This window comes from Malaya genurostris, chromosome 1 (genome assembly GCF_030247185.1).
Source record: "Malaya genurostris strain Urasoe2022 chromosome 1, Malgen_1.1, whole genome shotgun sequence".
NCBI lineage: Eukaryota > Metazoa > Arthropoda > Insecta > Diptera > Culicidae > Malaya > Malaya genurostris.
Genome location: NC_080570.1, coordinates 151,436,713 through 151,464,640, shown reverse-complemented (window position 1 = coordinate 151,464,640; position 27,928 = coordinate 151,436,713). Strand labels below are relative to the sequence as shown.

General features: G+C 38.4%; 1 protein-coding gene across 5 annotated transcripts in view; it reads right to left on the bottom strand.

The window, feature by feature from the left end:
- The window catches only part of LOC131426191 (homeobox protein 5), a 156,029-nt gene that overhangs the window by 108,398 nt on the left and 19,703 nt on the right, over positions 1–27,928 (bottom strand). The window lies entirely within an intron of this gene.

The following is a 27,928-nucleotide window of genomic DNA, read 5'->3' as shown; positions in this document are numbered from 1 at the left end:
GAGTCGAATGGTATATAACACTATGGGTCTCCGAGGCTCCGTTCGAAAGTCGGTTTTTCCAGCAATTCTAATACCTTTCTATAGAGAAAGACAAAACCCTTCTTAGTCCACTTAGTGGAATTTTCATATATCTTGAAAAATCACCATAGGAGGGAGTACATGAAATTTTCGAAATCGAAAAAAAATTTTTGATGCCAAAAGGCTTAGAATTGCATGAAACGTCGAGATTTAGTGTCATCTCGAAAAAAAATTTTTTTGAAAAAGTCGACTTTTTGGGACTTAGAAAAAATATGAAAATTTTTCTAAGTCCCAGAAAGTTGATTTTTTCAAAAAAATTTTTTTTGAGATGACACTAAATTTCGATGTTTTATGCAGTTTTAAGAGTTTTGGCATCAAAAAAAATTTTCGATTTTGGAAATTTCATGTACTCCCCCCTATGGTGCTTTTTCAAGATCGATAATTGTCAAACCTTTACCACCGGGCAGCACCCCTTAAGCATGTCCGATTCAGGTCAAATTTTGCATGAAGGCTTTTTTCGAGGTGCTTAAACTTTTGAGCACTAGATCTTTACGAAAATAGAGTTGATCCTAAAATTTTGGCACCCTTATATATACAAGAGCGGTAAAAATCAACGTGTTTTGTCGGTTACGTCACTTATACCATCATATATCTGGAACCAAAAGTCACAACCTTTTGATCTTAGAACTTGATCAATGGCCCGCCAGTAGCTTTCAAACGAGTCCAAGTTTGTTCAAATCGGTTCAGCCATCTCTGAGAAAATTGAGCGCGTTCAAATACAACGCTTTTTGTCGATTACGTCACTTATACAATCATATCTCCGGAACCAAAAGTCACAGCCATTTTATCTTCGAACTTGATCAATGGCCCGCCAGTAGCTTTCAAACGAGTCCAAGTTTGTTCAAATCGGTTCAGCCATCTCTGAGGAAATTGAGCGCGTTCAAATACAACGCTTTTTGTCGATTACGTCACTTATACAATCATATCTCCGGAACCAAAAGTCACAGCCATTTTATCTTCGAACTTGATCAATGGCCCGCCAGTAGCTTTCAAACGAGTCCAAGTTTGTTCAAATCGGTTCAGCCATCTCTGAGGAAATTGAGCGCGTTCAAATACAACGCTTTTTGTCGATTACGTCACTTATACAATCATATCTCCGGAACCAAAAGTCACAGCCATTTTATCTTCGAACTTGATCAATGCCCCGATAGTAGCTTTCAAACGAGCCCAAGTTTGTTAAAATCGTTTGAGCCATCTCTGAGAAAATTGAGCGCGTTCAAATATCTTCGAAAAGTGCACACACATACACACACATACACACACACACATACACACACACCCACACACACACACACACACACACACACACACACACACACACACACACACAGACATTTTCCGATCTCGTCGAGCTGAGTCGAATGGTATATAACACTATGGGTCTCCGAGGCTCCGTTCGAAAGTCGGTTTTTCCAGCAATTCTAATACCTTTCTATAGAGAAAGGCAAAACCCTTCTTAGTCCACTTAGTGGAATTTTCATATATCTTGAAAAATCACCATAGGGGGGAGTACATGAAATTTTCGAAATCGAAAAAAAATTTTTGATGCCAAAAGGCTTAGAATTGCATGAAACGTCGAGATTTAGTGTCATCTCGAAAAAAATTTTTTTTGAAAATGTCGACTTTTTGGGACTTAGAAAAAATATGAAAATTTTTCTAAGTCCCAGAAAGTTGATTTTTTCAAAAAAAAATTTTTTCGGGATAACACTAAATTTCGATGTTTTATGCAGTTTTAAGAGTTTTGGCATCAAAAAAAATTTTTTATTTTGGAAATTTCATGTACTCCCCCCTATGGTGCTTTTTCAAGATCGATAATTGTCAAACCTTTACCACCGGGCAGCACCCCTTAAGCATGTCCAATTTAGGTCAAATTTTGCATGAAGGCTTTTTTCGAGGTGCTTAAACTTTTGAGCACTAGAACTTTACGAAAATAGAGTTGATCCCAAAATTTTAGCACCCTTATATATACAAGAGCGGTAAAAATCAACGTGTTTTGTCGGTTACGTCACTTATACAATCATATTTCTGGAACCAAAAGTCACAACCATTTGATCTTCGAACTTGATCAATGGCACGACAGTAGCTTTCAAACGAGCCCAAGTTTGTTGAAATCGGATCAGCCATCTCTGAGAAAATTGAGCGCGTTCAAATACAACGCTTTTTGTCGGTTACGTCACTTATAGAATCATATCTCCGGAACCAAAAATCACAGCCATTTGATCTTCGAACTTGATCAATGGCCCGACAGTAGCTTTCAAACGAGCCCAAGTTTGTTCAAATCGGTTCAGCCATCTCTGAGAAAATTGAGCGCGTTCAAATACAACGCTTTTTGTCGGTTACGTCACTTATAGAATCATATCTCCTGAACCAAAAATCACAGCCATTTGATCTTCGAACTTGATCAATGGCCCGACAGTAGCTTTCAAACGAGCCCAAGTTTGTTCAAATCGGTTCAGCCATCTCTGAGAAAATTGAACGCGTTCAAATATCTTCGAAAAGTGCACACACATACACACACACACACATACACACACACACACACATACACACACACACACACACAGACATTTTCCGATCTCGACGAACTGAGTCGAATGGTATATAACACTATGGGTCTCCGAGGCTCCGTTCGAAAGTCGGTTTTTCCAGCAATTCTAATACCTTTCTATAGAGAAAGGCAAAAATACATATGCAAGTTTACAACGGTATAGGTCTTGTTCCAAGCTTGCTTCCAAAAAAAGTTGCCTGCGAAAATGGCCTGACTACTAGTAACAAAATGATTACAACCAGGGATTCAAGAAACATAAACTAAAACGAATTACCCTAGATGCTCGTCTTTTGGCGTGATTTGGCCAGCTTTCACTACTCCAAGGTGAACCAGGAGTGCTGGAGTGCTGCCAACGAGATCAAATTTGCTCCCAAACTGGTGAATCTTCTGAATATTAAAACGTTTCCCACACACCAAAAAAAATTCAATTTTACAGGTGACCTAATCCCTCATACGATGTAATTTGTGAAGACCTAATTTGTCAAATGACGGAAAATCTCATTTGTAATGACTTAATGTTAGATGAGCTTGAATTTTGCTGGTTTCGACTGTAACTTGCGTTCTGCTAGCAGGTTCGACTGTATGAATTTAAATGCACCTTTTACCAGCCAAGCAGATGCATGCTTCTGTGGCTCAGTCGATTAACAGACGTACTTGCAGTTCAATGATTCTCGGTTCAAGTCGCGACGGTTGCTCTCAGTATTTCTTTTTTTTATTTCAATGAATTTCATGTATAGAGTTTTAGACACAATATAAAATGTTCTTCCACGTAAATTTGCGTGAACTGCGACGCTCCATTTATGTGCATCTAATAAGATGTAAAATCACAGGTTTTTTTTTAAGTGTGCAGAACTACCGCGCCTCATAACCTTTTAACATTTTGAACCCTATTCCTGTATATAATTTACGGGGGGCGGCCCGTTTGACATGAGGTCATTTGACATAATGTCGTTTGGCATAACGTCGTTTGGCATAAAATCATTGGTCGTATTAGTCATTTGGCATAATGGCCATTAAGCATATTGGCCATTGGGCATAATGCCATTTGTCATAATAATTATTGGACTCGCAATATTTTGATCTAATGTGCAATTTCGATTGTTTTTCGATCGAGTGAGGTTTTACAAGGAAACGAAATATGTGAATTTTATATTCGATTAAAATGTTTCGATAATATAAGGTGAAATAGTTTTTTTTTAGATTTTTTAGTGAAGAGCACACTATCAGGTTATCAAAAACCGATGCGGCGTAGTCGCATTAGAACTTTCAAAATTTCAGTGAATTAGGAGAAGTTGTATTGAGCAGCATGTTGATCTGTGCTAAAAGACCATCGCAGTACCAAAGATTTGTAAATTTCATGCCAAATGACTATTATGCCAAATAGCGAATAACATGCCAAATAAACATTACGCCAAACGGCTTTATACCAAACGGCGTTATTCCAAACGGTATTATGCCAAACGATCTTGTACACCTAAATTACAAGGTATCGCTTGTGAGTATTTTGTTTCCAAATCGTTTATTGTTTTTATTACGCTTCTTGTATTCGAAAATCGTTGACAGTGATTTGTTTACACTTCTACAGAGAGCAACTGGTGCCAGTTCGATCGAATTAGTCGGTAGCGTTCAGTTTGAGTTTGTTTCACAAACAGTAATATGAATGAATTTTACATTCCTTACTAAAACGTGTTGAATCAATTGTCTAACATATCTAACAAAAATAACCGATCTGAAGCAACTGTGAAACATGCCAATTATAACAATGTTTAATTGCTAGTTAAGGATTCCAAGCAGGCTGGAGTGATGAGCATATCGAAAACAAAAGTTGATCAAGTGCTCAAAACCTATAAAGAAAACCTGAGTGTGGCAAGGAATCAGCAGACCTACGAAAAAAAGAACCGAAGCCAGGGATCATCAGCTACGCAGCAAGGTGTTGAGGTGCCTTAGAGCCATATCCGATCTTTCGATCGGAGATGTGACCAGAAGGCTCGACGCCAACTTTCAAACAGAACGTAATAACCTTGCCAATGAAGGATACAAGTCGTGCAAAGCCCGAAAACATCCGAACGAAAGATTCAAACTCGTTTTTACCGACAAATTCGCGTGGAAGACCATGATTTGGCAAGCGATTTGCAGTAGTGGGACAAAAACGGAACCATTCATTTTATCCTCTACGAATGAGGTATCAGGCTATGCATCGCAGAGTTCTTGAAAAAGCTAGTATTGCAATCATCTTTTTGGGCGATTTGGCTAGCTGCCACTACATCAAGGTGGTTCTGAATTGGTATTCTGCCAACAAGATCGATTTTGTCCCCAAGTTAATGAATTGCTCGAAATTGTGAACTTCGAATATTTCTATATCTGTCGCATTTGAATAACTACCCAACCGATCTACTACGCTATTGTTGTTAATGTTCAGTGCATTAGCAGTTTATGTTGAACTACTAGTGCCACCTAACGGTTCAACACCTAACCGTTAAGCAGACGTACAGTTAATGCTGTTTGCAGAAACACTTTTTGCAGTGCCGAAGTAGGGTAACAGAGGTATTTTGGCCACTTCATATATTTTGGCCCACCTAACAAACTTTATCAATTTCATCGGATTTTATCGATGTTAAGTAACCCATGTTGCATCAATTTGAAGCTAATCACATTAAATTATCTATTGCGGAAGAGGTTTTCAAAGATATTATAACATTTGGGGGATATTTTTACAAAGTGGGCCAAAATAAAATCAATCTTAAAGTGGGCCAAAATACCTCTGTTACCCTAGAATCGTAGAAATTGAAAATTGTCATTTGCATTCAGCACAAACTGGTACCTATGCGATATTAAAACCTCAACGGTTAGTAAGCTGTCACAAAGTTCCTTTCTTTCGGCACTTGAGCGAAGATATGGCACTCCGGTGCAAAAAGTGTATATGCAAATTTTGCAGTTTCTGATAACCGTTAGGTGGCGTTAGCAATCCAACATAAACTGCTAGTGTACTGATGAGTCGAAGACAAAATGTAAAAATGATTTATTTTATGACTTATCGAAACGGTGTTATTCAACAACAAATTGAATTCCTTCAGCTTCATGTCTATATATCTCGAGAATGGCTACTCCTAGGAGAAAGGTCAGAAAGGTCTAGAAGCCAATTGATTGCTCATGATATGCAGAATCGTATTCTGATGTCCAACTATTATTTTTGCAAACAAATGAAGATGCAATTATTTTTATTTTTGTTTCTTTTTCTGCTGGTTTTCATTTATAAAAAATTATTGCAATTTCGTATACTTTTTATTTCAATGTAGTTTGTTTAGAGATTTCATGTGCAAATTGTGTGGAGGCATGAGATAGGAACTTGTGAGGACTTAGTTATCTAACCATATGACGACCCCTATTTTTTTATCTCGTCTCACTATTCGTTAAATTTTAATTTATTCGGTGATAATTGTATGTCGCGAGTAAGTGTTTTTGATTGGTACAAGACGGCCATCAACATAAACTGATGATGAATTCGTCAATAAAATCAAGGAATTGGTGCTCAAGAATCGACGATTAACAGCCGGGGAAACCGTTTTGAGGCAATTGAAGACATCAAACGTGAATCGCTACGCGCATTGAGGACTGTTCCGAAAATTGACTTTAGCAACTGTTTCGAGGATTGAAGAAAAAAAAAACGTTGGTACAAGCCTGGGGTATTATTTTGAGGGGGACGAAATAGATTTGAAAGAATATATAAAGTATTTTGAAATTATGAACCAAGTTTTACTATTATAGTGAGACTATAGTTGAAATCTGTGGCGGCCAAGTCAAACGAAGCATGCGTGGCTCTTCTAGTTAATTGAGCTGTCTCGTCATGTGTTTTTTAATGCAGAGTAGTAGGAGCTAGCTGCGGGTTCGAGTCCCGTCTCTGCGTTAACTAACTCAAGACTAATACAAATCAGGGTTTGGAAATTGGATGCAAATTGATTCGTGAAACTTATATTACTTTACAGAAGTACGTGTTCCCGTGCAAATGACAACTCAAAAACACCTGATAATAATACATGGGCTGAAAAGTATTGGGCCTAGCACATAGATGGAGCTAGTTTTATTGCATTCACGTTTTTTCAGCTAATATTAACCTTTGAAAGACAGCTGTTGAAATTTCTTGATATTCTATTCATTAGTTTGTGAGTTATTGTACAAAGAGTTACGCTACTTTTGCTATTTTCAGAACAATGGATCGAAAACAATTTCCTGTTTAAATTTTACACTGCTTCTTGATTGGAAAAAATACCGTTCAAGCGAAGCAATGCACAATGGGGAAAAATAAACCAAAAACGCGATGATTTTTTTGGAGGCATGATACAACTGACCACAAAGCACTTTTTTTGTTTAAAATGGTCAGTAAAATCAATTCCATGTATTTAGAAGGACCGCACGAAACGCTATCATGTTCATTTTACCCCAAGTTTCCTTTTTATACTGCATTGTATTCAAGCTTAAATTATTATTTGAGGTTATATAAATTATTATTTGAGGTTATATGCGAAATATATAACTAAGGACGGGTGTAGCGTGATGGGATAGTCGATGCCTTTCACGCAGCCCGCCTGGGTTCGATTCCCAATCCCGCACATAGGGTCAGAAAGATTTTCTGGTCCGAAGAGGCGAATGACCTAAGATGTTAAAGCCTCTATAATTGAAACAAACAAAAATATATAACTGTCTTGTTTAACCAAAACTGATCCAAACACCGATCAGTAGAACTTTTTTTCTGTAAATTCACGGGGGAAGATGACTGGGGGTAAAACAGAATACAGTTGTTTGCGGTCAATCTTATTAAAAACAATCCATTTATCTAACTTATGAGCATGTCAGGAATACCTTCCGATTGGTGGAATTGAATTTTTCCTGAGTTTCACAGTTAGTTTTCAAAGTAAAGTCAGGAAAAAGAGGAATTGGAGCAAAACGGGCATGATAGTGAATTTTGCGGATCTTCTAACTATCATAAATCGATTCTGCAGAAAAATTTGCATAAGAAATACTAATTCTGAAAATATTTACTCATGTTTTTATAAAATTATTGAGCAAAGTCACGTTTTTGATCGTTTTTCCCCACTGTGCAATGACTCGAAAAGTGTTATGGAAACTCCGCTCCATCAGAAACAAAAAAAAAAAAGGTTAGGTTGCTGCCTTCAAACGTGGTCGTAGAGACACAGATGATGCAGAACGCAGTGAACGTCCAAATGAGGTTTTAAATGATCAAAAAGGGAAGTTGCGTGAGTTAGCAGACATCGTAAAGATATCAAAAGACCGCCTTGGCTTTATATTGCATGAGCATTTTAATATGAGAAAACTCTGTTCAAAGTGGCTGTCGCGTTTGCTCACTGTTGACCAAAAACGAGAACGTGTTGATGATTCTGAGCAGTGTATGGCCATGCTTAAATGTAACAAGCCTGAATTTTTGCGTCGATATGTGACAATGGATGAAACATGGATTCATCACTTCACTCCGGAATCAGAACGATCGTCATCTGAGTGGACAGCAATTGGTGAACCTCGTCCAAAGTGCCCGAAAGCACAACAATCGGCTGGGAAGGTTATGGCCTCGGTATTTTGGGATGTGCGTGGTGTAATATTTATCGACTATCTTGAGAATTTAACTTAGAACTGCTCCCACATCTACCGTATTCGCTAGATTTGGCTCCCATCGACTACTGGCTGTTCGCAGACCTGAAACAAATGCACGCTTGAATGAAATTTCGCTCTAATAAAGAGGTTATCGCTGAAACTGAGGCCAATTTTGAGGCAAAACACAAATCGTTCTACAAAAGTGGTATTGAAATGTTATGGCGGCGCTAGAATAATTATGTTACGTGGCTCTTGATGGAGATTACGTGGATGAATAAAGTTGATTTTGAACCATAAGAATCGTGTTCTCTTTGTTAGGCCCGGGACTTTTCAGCCCATGTGTTATAACACAAATATGCAAACCTTCCTAAAGTGGGACTGCTTTGCCAATTGAGCTACCCTGGAGGTGCCTTGAAACACATCTTAGAAAAGTGATTGAACAGATTTCCACCAAGCTTGAATCACACATCTCTAATAAATAAACTAGATCAAATCAGTGTGGTTCAACACACCCCATAGACAGTTCAGAATGTGAGCCCACGAAAGAACAGACAATTATTAGATTAAACTATTTCACTTCCACTGCGTCCTAGCGTAGCAAGTTAATAATGGCCACGCAGGATACGTGCGTGCTCATCAATTGTACCATAAAAACGTGTTCGTGCCGCCAGTTAATCATCGCTTAGTTTTATGTTTGCACCTAAATTATGCTTTAAAGCAACGACAGTACACGGCAGCGACCGCCGCTATCGATTTTGTACCCGTAAATAACATATGTAAAGCGTAGTGCAGTTTTCCACCGCCGCACAAAACAACGTAAAAACACACGCACGTACGCACGCACGCACGGACTCACATCGCGCCCACCCATGAGGCAAAAACTTATCGCCAGATTTTTCCGGTTGTTTTTCTTCTCTAAGCAACGGTCGGTGTGTGAGCAACCGCCCGAGAATCATAAATCATGCAAACGGCACCCTCTAATTACCTCGTTAACGGGTTAAAAACAGATCGTTTTATGGTTGAAAGACTCTTATTCTGTGTGCCCGGCCCGGTTTGTCCCTGCTAGCCTAAGCGCAGCCACCGAAAATGCGTGTCACAGACGTGTCTTTTTAACCATACACCACTTGCAACCTTTCCTCCGGGCAATCCCAACCAGACTTTTGCAACAAACCCACAATAACTCTAAACTGAAAGAAGCCGAAAACTTTCTTCGAGTGCCGGCGGTGGCGGCGGCGGCCGTGACGATTTTCCGTGACGGGTTAGCTGTTGTTCGTTCGTGTTCTGGTTGTGACTGGTTCCGAAATTAACATGGCCTGGCATGGCACACCTTGGTGTAGGACCAGCAGCCTCTGTCTGTCGGTTTCCTTTCTGTTTGAGTGGGTTCACGGAAATGCCGTCGGGTAAAGCAATTTCCATGAGTGTTGTGCTGCTGTGGTTTTGCATTTTCTTGAACTTTCTACCGTCTACCGTCGGTCCTCGTTCAGGACGGTGCTACCAGATGAGTTTGAAGAAGGTTTCCCGGTGTCATCGTAAATCTTTCGCTGCTGTCAACAATTGCACCAAGCACCGGGAACTGAAGGCCATCAACGTGTTACATGTTAATTTCGATCCGGCGAGTGTGAACCTTTGTGATGACAGTAGTCGAACATTGTATCAACTCAAAAGAGTTCGCGAACATACCTTTTCGTTTATCTTTACAGCATTAGTTCGGTTCCTGTCATTAGTAACAACGGAAAATTATCGATACTAAATTAGTAAATTCTAGAAAGTCAACGAAGAACCCAACAAAACAAACTTTTTAGTGGGCTTCCCATCTCCAAGAATCCCTCCCAATCGAAACTTTCCAGTTACGCAAAATTGCCAAGTTGTAAGCTGATTGTCAACATCGTGGCACAAAATCCGTCGCTATCGTAGGATTCTCTAGTCGACACTTCGTCGTCGTCGTCGGAAGCATATCACCATGGCGAGCCCGGGGAGTGGGTGGGGAAAACAATCCAGCAGTGCGTTGAAATTCTGAAAGTGTTTATTATTTTTACTTTCATAGCCATATCCAAATTTACATATGTACATCATTAGCTGCAGAAGCATTATCGCTTCCCCGTGGAAGAACGCAGCAAGGAAAGCGGCGGGGCCTGTTGAACTCAAGTGGAAAAGTTAACCCAGGTCTGCCGGGGGGGAAATGGGTAGGGCAGGGTATTCTTTTGAAAAGTGAAATCTCTACGGAAAACTCTCGCCGTTCGAGTGTTGGAAAGTGTTTTGTTTACCTTATTCCATTATCACCTACCTGGTGGCAGTGATGTCAAACTCGGAGGTTATTTGTCTGTCGAGGAAATTAGAGCAAAGCTTAGCCTACTTTGCGATGTACGGATCTCCGATGTGTTGGACTAACATTTCTTCCCTTGTCCGTAGGAAAACGAAGTGTAGTAATCAAGATGTTATTGACTTAGAAAAACAAAAACACAGTCGCTTTGAATGAAAATGAATTCCATTGATTTCCACTATTCTGGAAAATCTTTCCTATTTTTTGAAAACAGAGTGCCATTAAGTGATCAAGACTAATGAAACACGTGCGCGTTTTTGGTTCGTAAGTACGACGAATAAATTGAAAAATATTATGAACAAGAACCTAGCGAGGTACCTCTGACCTATGATAACGCAAATAGGTAGAGAAATTGTTGTTAATTATCTGTCTATTAGTTACGGTAATTTTGAATTTGACGATTTGATGATTGACGACTTTTTTTGCCCAAAATGGACATGTCTGATATGTGGTTTTAGCAAGACGGAGCCACATCCCACACGGCACGCGAAACAATGACCAAATTGAGAGCCGCCAATCACCATTTATCATAAGTATGATATCCCAAAAGACGTCAGAAAGCAGAAGATGTCAATGTTTGCCATTAGTATGTATTATTTCGCAATCTCTTTGCTCGTGGGGAAAGCGCAGCGCTCTATTTATGTCAACCGGTACGATTAACGGGCCTCCAAAAGCGACTACTTCCATTTCTAGGTTACACAATGGTCTTATTTTTTTTATTCTGGACGGATTTAGCCTCATGCCATTTTTCGAAACATGTCTTGGAGTGGTACAAGGCTCAATCCTCCGAATTCAGCCAATTTAAAAGCACTTCGGAAACATCCTAAGTAAGTAAAATCGAAGGAAAGAAACAATTGATTTGCACCCAAAACATGTTGGTCCAAAAGTTGTACAAGGCCTGATGAGTAGTGTTCAGAGGAAAGTTTGTCGAACACGGAGAAAGCTAAATAATATCTATGATTGGACTCCCTGAAAGTTTAAAGATGATCAATTGAATCTTTTGTTTTTATTTTAACGTGAATACGAGGTCTGTTCAAAAAGTACCCGGAATTCTCATTTTTCTAAAAAAATATTTATTTATTCGTCTACATCTATATGGTCCCCTTCAAAGTAATCCCCCTAGATATAATACACTTATGCCAGCGTTTTTTCCAGTCTTCGAAACACCCCTGATAGTCACTTTTTGTAATGCTCTGTAGCACTCTCAGCGATTCTGCCTTTATCTCTTCAATCGATGAAAAACGCTGTCCTTTCATGGGTCTCTTCAACTTTGGGAACAGGAAAATATCACACGGAGCGATATCTGGTGAATAAGGAGGTTGGGGCAATGGTAATGCGTTTGTTTTTTTGAACAAAATTCAGCAGTTTTGGAACGAATTTTGCTGCCACTCGTTTCATGCCCAAAACATTTGAAAAAAATGATGGCATGAGCCAACTGATATGCCAACTTCATCAGCAACTTCTCTAATAGTGATTCGGCGATCATCCATAATCATTTTTTCCACTTTTCCCACATTTTCATCGATTATTGACGTGCTGGGTCGACCGGAGCGTTCGTCGTCTTCAACGTCTTCGCGGCCATCTTGGAAACGCTTATACCACTCGTAAACACTTTAATACAAATTCTTTGACTCTTCAATTCTTCCATTGTTTAAACTAACAAAAATCGCCGAGCTCAAAAAAACACGTCTACACCAGCCGCTACAAGACAGAATGTAAACAATGAATACAGCTGAAAATTTCACCATACATTAGGGACATATGTACCAACACAATAAAAAAAAAATTTTGACCACCGGACTCTCCAGACGCGCGCAATTAAAAAATTCCGGGAACTTTTTGAACAGACCTCGTATGTCTTACTTTCATAAAGGCGCCTCTTAAAAATAAGCTCTATGTGAGAATAATACGTTTCTGATCGTGGATATCCCTTCAACTCTACGTAACAACATCATTTTTGCTACATGCCATCGGAAATATTATCTACAATTTATAAGTGCAGTGAATTACCGGTTAAAGGCGCAAAAAACGAACAATTTATGATGAAAATGTCAGCAGTATGACATAATCATAAATAATCCAAAATTAAACGATTTGTTTTTCAATCTTCAGTTTGAGCCCTTTTTTTTAGTTTTTATCAGCATCCAACGAGGAAAACAGAGTGGAAATAGACTAACGAATACAAAAATGCAATGAAATTTTGCGAAAGTTCAACCTTACTCATGCTAGGACGACGGTTTTAATAAACAGGTTAATATTTTATCCGTTTCATTCATTCTTAACTGAGCAGTTGACCAAGCACGACATTTTTCCCAGTGCCATTTCGGTCGATTCGGGATTGGAATTCAGTTTCAGAATTCATGTGCTGAACCTAGTTTCACAATTCGGTTCAAAAATACTGGTTTAGAATCCATTTCCAGAATCTAGTTTCAGGTTCCACTTTCAGAATCCAGATCCAGAATGCAGTCCAGGAATTCAGTTTCAGAATCAACTTGTAGAATCTTGATCCAGAAACCAGCTTCTGAATTCAGCTTTCGAATCCTAGTCCAAAACTCATTAATAGAAATCAGTTTCAGTTCAAGAATCTAGATTCAGGATCCAGGTTTAGAACCGAGATCCATAATTCAGCCCCAGAATTCAGTTTCATATCCCAGGTCCAGAATCACACCTCAGGGTTTAGATTAATAATTCAGTTTCAGAATCCTGGTCCAGAATTTAATTCCAGAGTCTGAATTTAGAATCCAGCTCCAGAACGCAGTCTCAGAATTCAGTTTCCGAATATGCAGAACTCCGCTTCAGACTTTAGATTCAGAATCCTGATTCAGAATCCAGTTTCAGCTGGTCCAGAATTCAGAGTCAGAAACTGAATCTAGAATCTAGTCCCTGAATTCTAGTGCAGAATCCAGTTTTTTCCAGTTCCAGACTTTAGATTCAACATCCAGATTCAGAATCCATCTCCAATAATCGGTTACTGAATGTACAGAAACCAGTTTAGGAATTTAGCTTCAGAATCCATTCCCTGAATCCTGGTCAAGAATTAAGTTTCAAAATCCATGTGAAGAATCCAGTTTCAAAATTCAGCTTTAAAATGCAGTTCCAGAGTCCGGGGGAGGACCCTATCCCAGGATTCAGTTGCAATATCCAGGTCCAGAACACAGTCGTAGAATTCAGTTTCAGTATGTGAAAAATCACGGTTCAGAGTTTAGTTCCAGAGTCTAGATCCAGAATCCAATTCCAGTTTCAGAATTCAGTTTCGGAATTCTGGTCTAGAACCCAGTACAAAAATCTAGAATCAGGTTCTAGGTTCAGAACCTAGGTTCAGAACCCAAGTTCAGAACCCAGGTCCAGAATCCAGTTCAAGAATTCAGTTTCGTTGCATGCAGAATCCAGTTTTAGCTTTCAGTTTCAGACCCCAGGTTCAGAATCCAGCTGCAAGATTTAGATTCATAATTCAGTTCCAGAATCATGGTCCAGAATTCAATTCCAGAGTCTAAATTCAAAACCCAGGTCCAGAATGCAGTCTCACAATTCAATTTCCGAATGTGCAGAATCCTGCTTCAGAATTTAGTCCCAGAATCCTGATGCAGAATTCAGTTTTAGTATTTTGTTTTTAGTTTCCAGGTCCAGAATCAAGAATCCAGATCCAGGGTGCAGAATTCAGATCCAGGGTGCAGAATCCAGAATCAAGAATCCAGAATTCTGAATGTGCAGAATCCACTTTCGGAATTCAGCCTCCGAATCCAGGTTCAGAATCCAGTCCCTGAATCCTGGTCCAGAATCAAGTTTCAAAGTCCCTGTGAAGAGTCCAGTTTTAAAATTCAGCTTCAAAATCCGGTTCCAGAATTCAAGAGCAGAATCCTGTTCCAGAATTCAGTTTTAAAATTCAGCTTCAAAATCCGGTTCCAGAATTCAAGAGCAGAATCCTGTTCCAGAATTCATGTGAAATAATTAGGTCCAGAACACAGCCCTAGAATTCAGTTTCAGAATGTGCAGAATCCCTGTGCTTCGGAGTTTAGTTCCAGAATTTAGGTCCAGAATCCAGTTCCAGAGTCTAGATTTAGAATCCAGTGTCAGAATTCAGTTGCATAATTCATGAGCAGAATCCTGTTTTAAAATTCAGCTTTCGAATTCAGATCCAGAATCCAATTCTAAAATTAAGTTCCAGAATTCAGTTGCAGAATTCATGAGCAGAATCCATTTTCTGCTTCCAGTTTCAGATCGCAGGTCTAAACTCTAGTTCCAAAATTCAGTTTCTAAATGCGCAGAATCCAGTTCAGAACTCAATTTCTGAATCCAGACCAATAAATCAGTTCTAGAAATAAGTTTCAGAATTTAAGAGCATAATCTAGTTACAGAATTCTAGGCCCATAATCTAATACCTTCTGAATTCTAGCCCAGAATCTAATACCTCTTTTGAATTCTAGGCATCCAGAATCTAATACCAGAATTAAGTTTCAGAATCTAGGCCCACAGTCCAGTAGCAGAATTCTGGTGCAAAATTCAGCCGTAGAATCCAGGTTCAGCGCCCAGTTTCAGAATTAAGTTTCTGAATCCAGAATAAAGTTCCGGAATTGAGTTGCACAATCCAGAATAAAGTTCCGGAATTGAGTTGCACAATCCATATTCTACATTCAGTTTCAGATTGCAGGTCCAGAATTCAGTTCTTGTATCTAGATTTAGAATTCAGGTCCCGAATATAGACCTCAGAAAGCAGTATCAGTATACAGTTTTTAGATCCCAAGTCCGAAATCCAGTTTCAGAATCCAGTTTCTGGATCTAGTTTCAAAATCATGGTTCCCAATCAATTTCCAGAATCTAGATTAAAAGTCCAGGCTCAAAACTCAGTCTCAGACACGTGCCTCAGAATTCACTTTCATAATTCATGTACAGAATTCAGTTTCAGCTTCAGAATCCAGATCCAGAATCTAGTTCCAGAATTCAGTTTTCGAATGTGCAGAATCCAGTTTCAGTATTCGGTTTCAGATTCTAGATCCGGAATACAGTTCCTGAATCCAGATTCAGAATCAAGCTCCAGAATCCTGGAGTTTATGAATATTTGTGCCGATTCCAAATTCAGAGTTCAGTTTCAAAACCCAAATCCAGAATTAAGTTCCAGAAACTAAATTTTGAATCCAGGTCCAGAATCCAGTCCCTGAATCCTGGTTCAGAATTGAGTTGCAGAACTCAAGTCCAGAATCCTGTCCCAGAATTCTGTTTCCAGTTTCAGCATTCAGTTTCAGAATCCAGTTCCAGAAATCAGTGTCTGAATGTGCAGAATCCAGGTCCTGAGTCCAGTTTCAGACTTCAAATTCTGAATCCAGAATAAAACTCCAGAATTGAGTTGCAGAACCCATATTCTTCATCCAGTTTCAGGTCGTAGTTGCAGAATTCAGTTCTTCAATCTAGATTAAGAATTCAGGTCCAGAATATAGTTATAGGATTCAGTTTTTAAATGTGCATGTTTGTTCAGATTCCAGTTTCAGAACTCAGTTTGTGAACCCAGAATACAGTTTCAGAAAGCTGTTTCAGAATTTATGGGCAAAATTCAGTTTCAGCATTCAGTTTCAGATCCCAAGTCCCAAATCCAGCTACAGAATCCAGAATCTTGACCCATAATCCAGTTCTGGAATTTGGATTCAAAGTCCAGGCTCAAAATCGTGGTATAGAGTTCACTTTCATAATTCATGTGCAGAATCAAGTTTCAGCTTCAGAATCCAGGTCCAGAATCTAGTTTCAGAGTTCAGTTTCTTAACATGCAGAATCTAGTTCCAGCATTCGGCTTCAAATTCCAGATCGGGAACCCAGTTCTTGAATCCAGATTCAGAATCAATTCTCGAATTAAGTTACAGAATCCAGATTCAGAATCCAGCACCAGCATCCTGGGACAGAACTCAGTTTAAGAATTCTTGTGCAGATTCGAATTTCCGAATTTAGTTTCAGAACTCAGATCCAGAGTTATGTTTAAGAAGCTAAATTCAAAATCCTTTCTTAAACTAGATCCAGAATCCAGGCCCAGAATCCCGTTCCAGAATCCAGTTTCGGAGTTCAGCTTCAGAATCCAGTTACTGAATTTAGATTCAGTATCCAGGTCCAGAATCCAAGAATTCACATTCAGAATCTAAATTTTGCTAGATCTAGAATCGAATTCCCTAAATAAGTTCCAAAATCTAGGTTCGGAATTCTGGCCAGAATTCAGTTTAAGAATTCTTGTGCAGACTCCAATTCCCTAATTTAATTTCAGAATCCAGACCCAAAATTCAGTTCTAAAAGCAAGATTAAAAATCCAGGTCCAGAATCCAGTTTCGGAGTTCAGTTTCAGAATCTGGGTCTAGAATCCAATTCTCGAATTAAGTTCCAGAATCTGGGTACGGAATATAGTTTCAAAATTTATGTGCAGATTCCAATTTCAGAATTTAGTTTCGGAACCTAATTCCTGAATCTAGGTACAGAATTCAGTTCCAGAATTCATTCCAGCTTCAGAATCCAGGTCCAAAATCCAGTCCCAAAATCCTAGTTCATAATTCAGTTCCATCCAGCTCCAGTTTCCAGGACATGGAATTTTTTTTGCGTGCCCTTGCGATTCTAAAGCCCCGAAAGTCCACTCAGTCTCTTTCTTTCGACATTCCATCAAAGACATGGCACTTCAGTGCAAAAACGTTTTGAAAATAGCATTAACTGTACATCTGCTTAGCGGCTTATATTGAATCGTTAGGTAGTGAATCGTTAGGTAGTGTATCGTATTTCTACATAAACTGCTAATGCACTGATGAATCGAAGACGAAACGTAAACATAAGTACTTAAAATTGATTTTTTTTAATAATTTTAGAACCGCAGAGATAAATTCTTAACGAGTGGTCAGCTTTCTCGTGCTCGGACGACGGTTTTGATGTAGTGGGTCTGTTACCTACATTTCGAAGGTGAAATTTTGATTCGTTTGATTTGTTGTAGTTTGCGTAGTTTCGAATCGGTCCTGGTCCAGAATCCAACGTCGAAACACAATATTTTTCAATCAGGGGTTAGACAAATTTTGTGCTAGGGCACATAACCGATTTTGATATGTTTACGTTTCGTCTTTGACTCGTCAGTGCATAGCAGTTCAAAGACGAAACGTAAACATATCAAAATCGGTTATGTGCCCTAGCAAAAAATTTGGCTAACCCCTGAATGGCCAAACGTGCATCGGCCAGAAAAAGTCGAAAACACATTTTCGTTCGGCACGTCAGTATGCATTTCGATGCAAAGAAAACAAGTGTTCTGTAAATAGCAGAAACTTTACGTCTGCTTAGCGGTTCAAATTGAACTGCCGAGTTTTGCATAAAGCAGTTTAATTTGAACTACTATGCACTGATGAGTCAAAGACGAAACGTAAACATATCAACAATATTTTTTCCTGTTCTAGTTGGAATTGGTATCTTGCCGGTCATACCAATGCTGTTTCTATAGCTTAAAATGCGACATTTACGTAGCGATCGGGACTATCAACCAGAAAATTGTACAAGAGTGGCTAATATAAACTTCTGTTGTCTTTCCTCAAGCAACACAATTCTCCCATTCTATTTTAGCCGGAATTTGCATCTTGCCATTACGGAAAAATGGCAATTCCAATACGCAAGAGATCCACCCAATAGAAACACGTTAAGCCATCGACATGCGGAACCTAAAAACGATTCAAAAGGCTGTTATCAGCGAGGGGCAGTAACTAGGAAGCGAAACTTGATGGAAGGAGCCCAATGAAAGAACCGACAATTCGCATTGTTCAACATGAAAGGTTGAGTTAGAATTTATTGCATTTTCCAGTGCAAAGTCCAGATGCAGATAGAACTATTTTTCAATATGCCTATTCTGGATCAAATTTGATGTTCCATCTTCAGTTGTCAGTCATCAGATAGATCTTCCATCACTGCCCAAGACAAAAAAGTGCACCACTCCACCGGCACCCGCTAGCCGCACTTTTCAAAGTATATTTACATGCTGATACGGAATAAATTAACTGCGATCCGAATCTTGGGCTCTTACTTTAACAACACATCGTCGGTTCGTTGGTAGGACGTAGGTCTCCTTGGAAACAAATGGAACGCATGAGATGGTGTTTGCTTGTGCTTTTGGCCGGCTCCAGTCTCCAGTCGATGAAATGAAATGAGCCCACTTCAGATGTTCCGGCTGTGTTCTGCCGCCAACGCGCACCGTACGAATATGATATTTATCATCAAGGGAATATGTGCTTGAATTTATTTAGCACTCTTGTATTCGACTGGATACGATTGTAAGAGATCTTTCTTTACGGCAGTTAGACAATAAACGCCCGGATGATGTCTTCCCGTGCTGCTGCTTGGCGTCGGATGGGGTTCAAAGGGTTGGGTTGCTGCAAGGATAAGAATTGGTTATGCATACAACGTCTCTGTTTGCTTCTTTTTCTTCTTCTTCTGCTTGTGTTTTTATGGGTAACCGGTTTCTTTGCGCCCGGTCGCTCCATTATACGAATTACCGATCTCTCAACTTTTTGCATGAGTGGTGGAGATGGGGAAAGCATGAGTGCGGGGGGTGTTGAAACAAGATTAAATTATTACTTTAATTTTTATTAAACAAGTTACACACAGGAGAAATGACTTTCAGTTGTGATACTGCGTATACTTTCTTTTTTTATTGAAAGCTACAATAATTTTGAGCGGATTTTATTTAGAGCTAACATTTTCTTCCGTTAGGTTGAATTGAAACATTACGTGCGATTAGATTATTAGAGTTGACACCAGTATCTGAGGAAGCAATAATGGGATGGTCGATCGCAACGAGTTCCATACTTAATTTCCGTCAATGTGGTGTCAGTGCAAAGACTTTGTTGGTCGGTACAGAAGACGTTGGAAAGTGGACTTCTCTACTTTTACCAGAACGGTGATAAAGGTAGACTATCGGAAATGAATTTGTATTATCCAAACAAAACTAGACGACATGAAAAGAAGAACACACTCCGACCGCTGTTCAAGTCGGTCTTTACAGTTGCCCAATATCAGGCCATAACTTCAAATATTATAAAATCGGGAGCGGGTCATTTCGCCGAAAGTCGTTTCGCCGAATGCCATTTCGCCGAAAGTCGTGCATAAATCAATTTTTATTCAAGAAGTACAATTATAGGTCAACAAAACGGGCGTTAACGCTATCATCTTTCATTTGTCTTTATTTTAAATCAACTCTTATTACGATTATAAGACGATTTCAGGATTTGGCGAAATGACACTTTCGGCGAAACGGCTTTCGGCAAAATGGCTTTCGGCGAAATGACCCATTAAATTTAAGCCATTGTACTAAAAAACAATATCACCGTAATAAGCCGATGCCAAATCCGTCCAGAAGAGAGAGAAAGTTAACTCATGCTCATGCATGCGATACTGTGACAGCAAACTTTTCTCCTAGCATAAATTTCTGCGTTTACTATACTTTTCGTGAAAAAATATGCGACAGTGAACCACAGGTACAGAATGCTTGCCATACCAACATACAGTTTTCGTATTCTTGTTTTGTGTCGAAGTTTTTGCTCCTGAGATCTTGTATTTTTTTAGAGAGTTCCTTGCCTTGATTCTTTGGATCATTTGAATAGTTTTTTAACTTTTGACGTCAAGTAAGCACGCATTGTTGCCGACCGGTTTCATCTGACGTACGCCACTACTTTGTCATCTAAATTTGGTTGGATTGGACCTGGTTTTCTTGCTGATTTCGGTAAATCATCCCAAAAAACATACTAAGCCAAATTTCTTGGTGACATTTTTCACACTTGTTTGGTGTAGTTTAACCAGTTTTGCAATTTCAATAAAGGTTACAGCTGTTTTCAGTACACCAAATGCACAAAATTTGTTTTATTCATTTAAGTTCGATTCTCGCCATTGTATCAACACAAAATAGAAATGATAACAGATCGGCTGAAAAGTTCGTATCGTTTCTATGAGAGGGCGCCACTCGAATTAAATCCATACCATTTTCAGTTCGTACCAACCTTCAAAAGATACGGGTATAAATTTGACAGCTGTCTGATTATTAGTTTGTGAGATATTGCATTTTGAGTGAAGCTACTTTTGTTATTGTGAAAAAAATGGAAAAAAAGGAATTTCGTGTGTTGATGAAACACTACTTTTTGATGAAAAAAAAGTGCCGCCGATACCAAAAAATGGCTTGATGAGTGTTATCCAGACTCTGCACCGGGTGAAGCAACAATTCGTAAGTGGTTTGCAAAATTTCGTACTTGTCATATGAGCACCGAAGACGATGAACGCAGTGGACGTCCAAAAGAGGCTGTTACCGATGAAAACGTGAAAAAAATCCACAAAATGATTTTCAATGACCGTAAAGTGAAGTTGATCGAGATAGCTGACACCCTAAAGATATCAAAGGAACGTGTTGGACATATTATTCACGAATATTTGGATATGAGAAAGCTTTGTGCAAAATGGGTGCCGCGTGAGGTCACAATCGATCAAAAACAACAACGAATTGATGATTCTGAGCAGTGTTTGGAGCTGTTATATCGAAATAAAACCGATTTTTTTCGTCGATATATAACAATGGATGAAACATGGCTCCATCACTTCACTCCGGAGTCCAATCGACAGTCAGCTGAGTGGACTGCACGCGATGAACCGAACCCAAAGCGTGGAAAGACTCAACATTCGGCCGGTAAGGTTATGGCGTCTGTATTTTGGGATTCGCATGGTATAATTTTCATCGACTACCTTGAAAAGGGAAAAACCATCATTTGAAGAAGAATAAAGTTTTGTTTCATCAAGACTATGCACCGTGTCACAAGTCGATGAAAACCATGCTGAAATTGAACGAATTGGGGTTCGAATTGCTCCCTCATCCACCGTAATCTCCAGATTTGGCCCCCAGTGACTTTTTCCTGTTCTCAGACCTCAAGAGAATGCTCGCTGGTAAAAAATTTAGAAGCAATAAAGAGGTAATCGCTGAAACTGAGGCCTATTTTGAGGCAAAGGACAAATCGTACTACAAAAATGGTATCGAAAAGTTGAAAGATCGCTATAATCGCTGTATCGCCTCTGATGGCAATTATGTTGAATAATAAAAACGAATTTTGGCAAAAAAATGTGTGTTTCTATTAAACGATACGAACTTTTCAGCCGAACTGTTACAATTCGAATGCACTGTCATTTTTTCCAACATTCATCGTGTCTAAAACTGCAAATTACTTTTGGATACAATTCTTATATTTCACAGAAATGTTGTCCTATCTCATAGACTACAATCGATTTTAGGATTCGATTTCCGGTCTCCGAGTTACGGGTTGTTGACTTCAGTCACAGTGACGTATCTGAAGACACCGAGCATGTTTTGCTATGCTCGGGCTCCAAACAGCTTAAGATGAGTTTCCTATGTAAACTGAGGCCCTCATTTAGTAATTATATCTCAGGAACAAAGGAATAACTCGATATTTTTACATAAAATTTACACTGTAGCAGTCTCTAATAGAGAATAACATCTACATAAAAATAGAAGATTATGAATAGTTTTCTTTAATCCAAGCTAAAAATAAAGGAACGAAAAATCTGCTGCCAGTCTGCCAGACACTAATTATTTATTATACAAAATAACGTTTTTGCTTCGTTATTCTGTTTAATACGACCGATTCATCATGTGTTTCTTATGCAAGTAGGTTCAGTTCGTAAAACGATTTCCTTGAATAGCGGATAGTTATGGGTTCTAGTCCCGTCTCTGCGGTTACTTTTTTCAAAAATTTCAATTGCTGCTGTTTTATTTGTCAGTCTCTTTTCCATCTGTTTTTGCCTTTTTCAAATAGAAATGTTATCCATTCACTGTGAAAACCGTTTTTTTTTAGCCACGAAACGAAGGACCGAGTTCCATATATCATTCGACTCAGTTCGTCGAGGTTATGGATTTACAAGGTGATTCTTCATTGATTGATTAAAATATGTGCACTTACTTTTCTCGGCGATGGAAATCCCGATTTTCACAAACTACGATTCAAATGAAAGGTACAGCCATACATTGCCAAACTCGATACGACTTCCGTTGCCGGAGTTACATTCATCCGACATTGGCAGAACGGAGCCGAATTGATTTATTTATTTATTGGAATCAACTGATATAATTTAGCTCAAATGAATATTTCTAAGTATATTTAAAAACTGGGAGTAGGTAATGCCAGGTACATAACCGCGAAATTTAACGTAGGATTGCATTCGAGATGTGTATAGATATTAATTGAATTGATACCGTTTAAGATTTTGTAGTGCTGAAAAGAACCATTTGGTTTCAAAAGGTTGCGTTTGTATTCTAGGAAGTATTTAAGTGAAAGAACCCGTCAAAATGCTGTACGGGATCCATTTCTGGCATTTACAAAGGCCAAATTGTGGAATTCTCTGCGAAATTAAACACTGTTTGGAATTTCTTACTCGAACGCGATGGTTGCATTATTTTTACTAGTTTGGTGCGAATTCGTGCAGCGAAAAGTGCACAAAGATTATCAAATTATTCTAAATTTGCATTAAACTGATGATTTTTCCCTTCGTTTTCCATAGAATCAATCTTAATAGTTCTTTGGTTAACATGCACAGTCATTAGAACGGCTGATTTTGTGTAATGTTCCCCATCGTTGTCCACTTGTTCTCTTTTTTTTCTCCAATGCGAACGACCATTAGCTGGATGATGCAATCATTTTTGTTCGAAGCGAAACTCACACTGCGAATGTCCAACAGCAGATATGCTTACAGAAGAACTAATTGTTGGTTTTCTGCGTTTAGGCTTGAGGATTGGAACCTCGTATTAACCATTGACTGAAGCACCAGTTGAATAATGCCGGGTGTAGTTCTAATTTCTTGACGTAAAGACTGTCCCAGAAAGTATGGAAGCACTTTGATTTCGCTGTAAGTAATTCACAAGTGTGAGATATTCAAATTTTATTCGATATAGGGTAAGGGCTCCCTATTTCATCTCATTTGTAAGGACGTCGCCTTCAAACCCCGATTTAGCCACTAAAATCACTGTAACTATTTCATATTACTGCTTCATTCGCCTTGCTCCACGTTGAAAATTGATTCACATTTCTTGAAAATTGAACTAATATTTATAAAACAGCTAAAAACACTAATGATGTTTTCACTACTCTGCTCCTAATTTCATCTCAATGGATTTTTATTCATCCTATCGTTGATCTTTTATTCATCCTATAAATTAGCAATGGCGACAGCAATCAAAACAAAATATTCCACTATTACACTTTCACCCGCATTCGCATGGCTGCCAGATGGCTGACTAAACGCTGCCAGCTGGAAAATATGGCTTGCAGACATTCTGGTGACCGACTGCCTTACCGCTGCCAGATATACAACTCAAACGATACAACCGTACCCACCAGGATTTTTCCACATTATTATTATTGGTAAAAAAATTTACTCGTTGAATTATCTAATTAATGGGGCAATGACTTACGGAGATCTAAAGAACTATCTTTTAACATCATTTTATTAGTGAAAACAGATAGAACAGATATAGACTTTCTATGCAAAGTAATACATATTTTCTATGAAAATACCTGGCATCTCTGTACACAGTCAATGAAACACACACACACACTTCACAGCGTTATGTTGGCGTATAGCGGAATGAAACCAGTGCTACTAGATTTGCCACAATGGTTATTTCATTAGTATTTAACACGCTCTTTCTGGTAATATTCGAAGCCAAAACAGTTTTATTTGAATATTAATATCAATAATATAATTAAACTAATGTAACGGATACCAAAAAAATACTTTTTGGTAATAATTTGAAGAAGAAAAACAATTTATTTTTTGTAACAATATGAGATAACTTGGCAACTTTGCGAAACCAAATGAGATGAAAACAAAGCGCAATCAAGTGAACTAAGTGAAAAACTTTCATCTCATATTTTTAAAGACATTTATTGTTTGTCGGGTAATTCTTGAAGTTTTAAATCGTTAATTAAACAAGTGGCAAGTGAACATTACTAATTATGAATTCATCCAGCATTCAATGGTAGTGTAAGTGTGCGAAAAAGTGATCATGTTTTGAGACGAATCGATTAGTAGATAATCAGAAACATGACGAACTGTAAATCTTGAGACGAAAATGTGTCCTAAATTGAAAAATGAGTTTATTTTAAATGAAAAAAACGATACACGAAGAACTTAAAACCATTTCTTTCAATAGGAAAGTGTGACAACAGCTTTCATAATCATTTTAAAACATTTCACAGTTTGGTTCAGGTAGGTTTTAGAATATTATTCATTTTCAAAGTAATGAGGTGAAGGGATGAGATGGAAATAGGAGCTCAGATGAAATAGGGAGCCGTTGCCCTACTGATAATATTAGACTACAACAACAGAATATTATTCTCAACATTTGCTACTTATCCATTTTAGACTAGCTGGCGCACCTTCTTGCAAACGTTCCTCATTAAATTTCGTACAGACTTTTTGGCGACAAGTTTTGACACTTTTTTCCAATCTTTTTCGAACTGTTGAATGGTTTCGGCTGCCGAGACATGTTTGCTAAGATTTGTCTTCGTTAATGCCCAAAATTCCTCAATTGGTCGAAGTTGTGGGCAATTTGGTGGATTCATGTCTTTTGGGACGAAAGTGACATTTTTGGTAGTATACCATTCTTCCGTTGATTTCGAGTAGTGGCAAGAAGCAAGATCTGGCCAGAAGACAACAGGATCTTTGTGGCTTCGAATCATGGGTAGAAGTCGTTTTTGTAAACATTCCTTGATGTATATTTCGCTGTTCATTGAAGCAGTGGTGATGAAGGGTTTCGAAATCTTACCGAAGCTACAAATTGCTTGCCAGACCATAGTTTTCTTACCAAATTTTTCGACTTCAATCGATGTCTCGGACTGGTTTAACACTTGCCCTTCTCGCACCGTATAATATTGTGGTCCCGGCAAGGATTTGTAATCGAGTTTCACGTTGGTTTCTTCGTCCATGATTATGCAGATCAAATTTCCAGCAAGAAGAGTATTGTACAGCTTTCGAACCCTCGGCCAGATCGATGCTTCTTGTTTCGGACTACGTTTTGGTTGTTTCTGCTTCTTATAGGTTCGAAGATTCAAACGTTCTTTAGCACGAAGAACATTTGACTTCGAAGTGCCCACTTTTTTGGCCACATCCCGAACTGAAACCTCCTTCTTTTGCTCGAACGCCTTCAGTATACGTTTATCCAATTGAGGGTTAGCAGGGCCATTTTTTCGACCCGTTTTCGGTGTTATCCTCACCAAACTTCCTGATTGCATTTCGCACGGCTTTTTCACTTACTCCTTCCATTTTTGCTATCTTTGTCAGTGACAGTCCGCGTTCTGTGCACCATTTGCACACAATTTTTCGACGTTGTTCTGCTGAAAGTCCACGCATTTCGAAACAAACTAATGAAAACGAATAAATAACTGCACAAGTGGTTAGAGAAGAGTGTAAACAACAGGACGCAGCCATAAAAGTTGACAGATTCTGAACCATTGCGAAATGGCAGCGGTTTTTGGTTGCATCCATACTTTCTGGGACAGTCTTTAGATGGCGATCTGCGTACTCGATGTGTCTCCGTTCAAGGATTTTCGTAGACTGAAGCTAGCAAACGTGGAACAGGATCGGTTGATTTTGATGTTTCGTGTTTGCACTTATTGTTTTCACTATCTAAACAATGGTTTCGTAATAAACGAGATATTAACAACAATCTGACACTTTTTTCCATTCGTTTCGTGGAAGAATTGAAGAAAATACTCAAACAGGGGGAAAAATCAAATCTACAGTAGTTTCGTTACACTTTCGTGATGTGAAATTCTGAAAATTCACCCAGGTGAGCATAGTAAAAAAAGACGTAGTCCTTCGTCAAAAATTGGACCGTATGGCACGGAGTGACAGTTGGAAATCAAATCCCGATAAGGACTCTATTGAAAATCCGCTTCATGATGAAATAATGATGGAGTAAAAAGAAAATGGAACAGATTAGTAAAAAATGTCTACGAAAGTCTACGGGGGATTTTGAAAGTACTGAAATTTGGTCTACGTGTCCTTTAATGGCTCCAAAGGCACGTTTCATATTTTTACCAGACAAAAACGAAATGCAATTGTCTTACCCATTTCACGCTTTTCGAAGGTTATAGCAAAGTAAGCATATGAAATCTACGCCCCTAAAAGGGAATTCATATTGTTATGTCATATTTTAAAGAGCTTGGACTGCTATATCGACGGGGTTATGTTGGTTCTATTGTTTTTTAAAGTAACCACTCCATCGACAAATCAATGTTTTAAAGATTTTTTAATTTTTTCAATAATAATTTGAATTTTTCTTAAAAATAATAACAATCAAACATGCGTCTCCATTACAGTTCTATCAAAAGGAAGCGCATGGTACTTAACTACTAAAACCTAGCATTATGCGTTACCATCGAATACTTAAATGAAAACGCATGGTGGTGAAGTATTGTGGTTATCCACAGTTAAAACATAGTACAAAACCGAAGCACTTTAATGCACTCAAAAATTATTTATTTAATACTAAAAAAATCTGAGTGGTACCAAAAAATGATACAAAATTTTCAAAAGATTTTATAGCAAGAAATGCATTTTCAAAAAAATGCAAACCTTTCCGACAATGCCTAAACCAACCAAGTTTTTTTTCAATTTTTTCAATGTAGCGGTTGCTTCAGAAATCAACTAGAATGATAATCAATAGAACCACAATCCTTCAAGCCAAAAATGTGATTTCTCACGAAAGTCAAAATGCATTTTTTGCGCGACAAATCTGCCATTTTGTAGCTGTAAAACCTCCTCAATAATTAATAAACAACGAAAAGGAAAGCGGGGTGGGGTCTAATAATGTTATTCAGAAAGTGTGGGCCATATTTGATAAAAAGGGTGATTTGAATGACGATGCAGACGGACTTTCAAAACCTGCTTTCGAGAAAAACGCATTCAAAGTTTATTGTCTATAAAATCAAAGGAAACAATTTATTTCTCTAGAGAGCGCGTAGGGTCGAACACTTACGTAAAATAATTTTTATATTCATAAACATTTCAGGAATGTTTTGTCAAATTTTCATTTTAATCAGTAGAACTCTTGGGCCTCTTCGCAGTATGAGATACGGAAAAATCCATAAGTTTTGATCCGATAGGCATGAAAATTTTAAAATTCAAATGATTTACTATTAGAAAATACAAAGGAAAAATAAATGACTCGCTCCCTAGGTGAGAACACAACAAAACTTTAAGGACAATAAATCCAGCCAATGTTTAGATACAAGAATTGGTTTGCTTCAAAGAAAAATTCTACAGAAAAATTGCGATTAAACCAGTTATAGAAAAACAAAGATGTTGAATTTGATGACAGAATTCAGCAATTC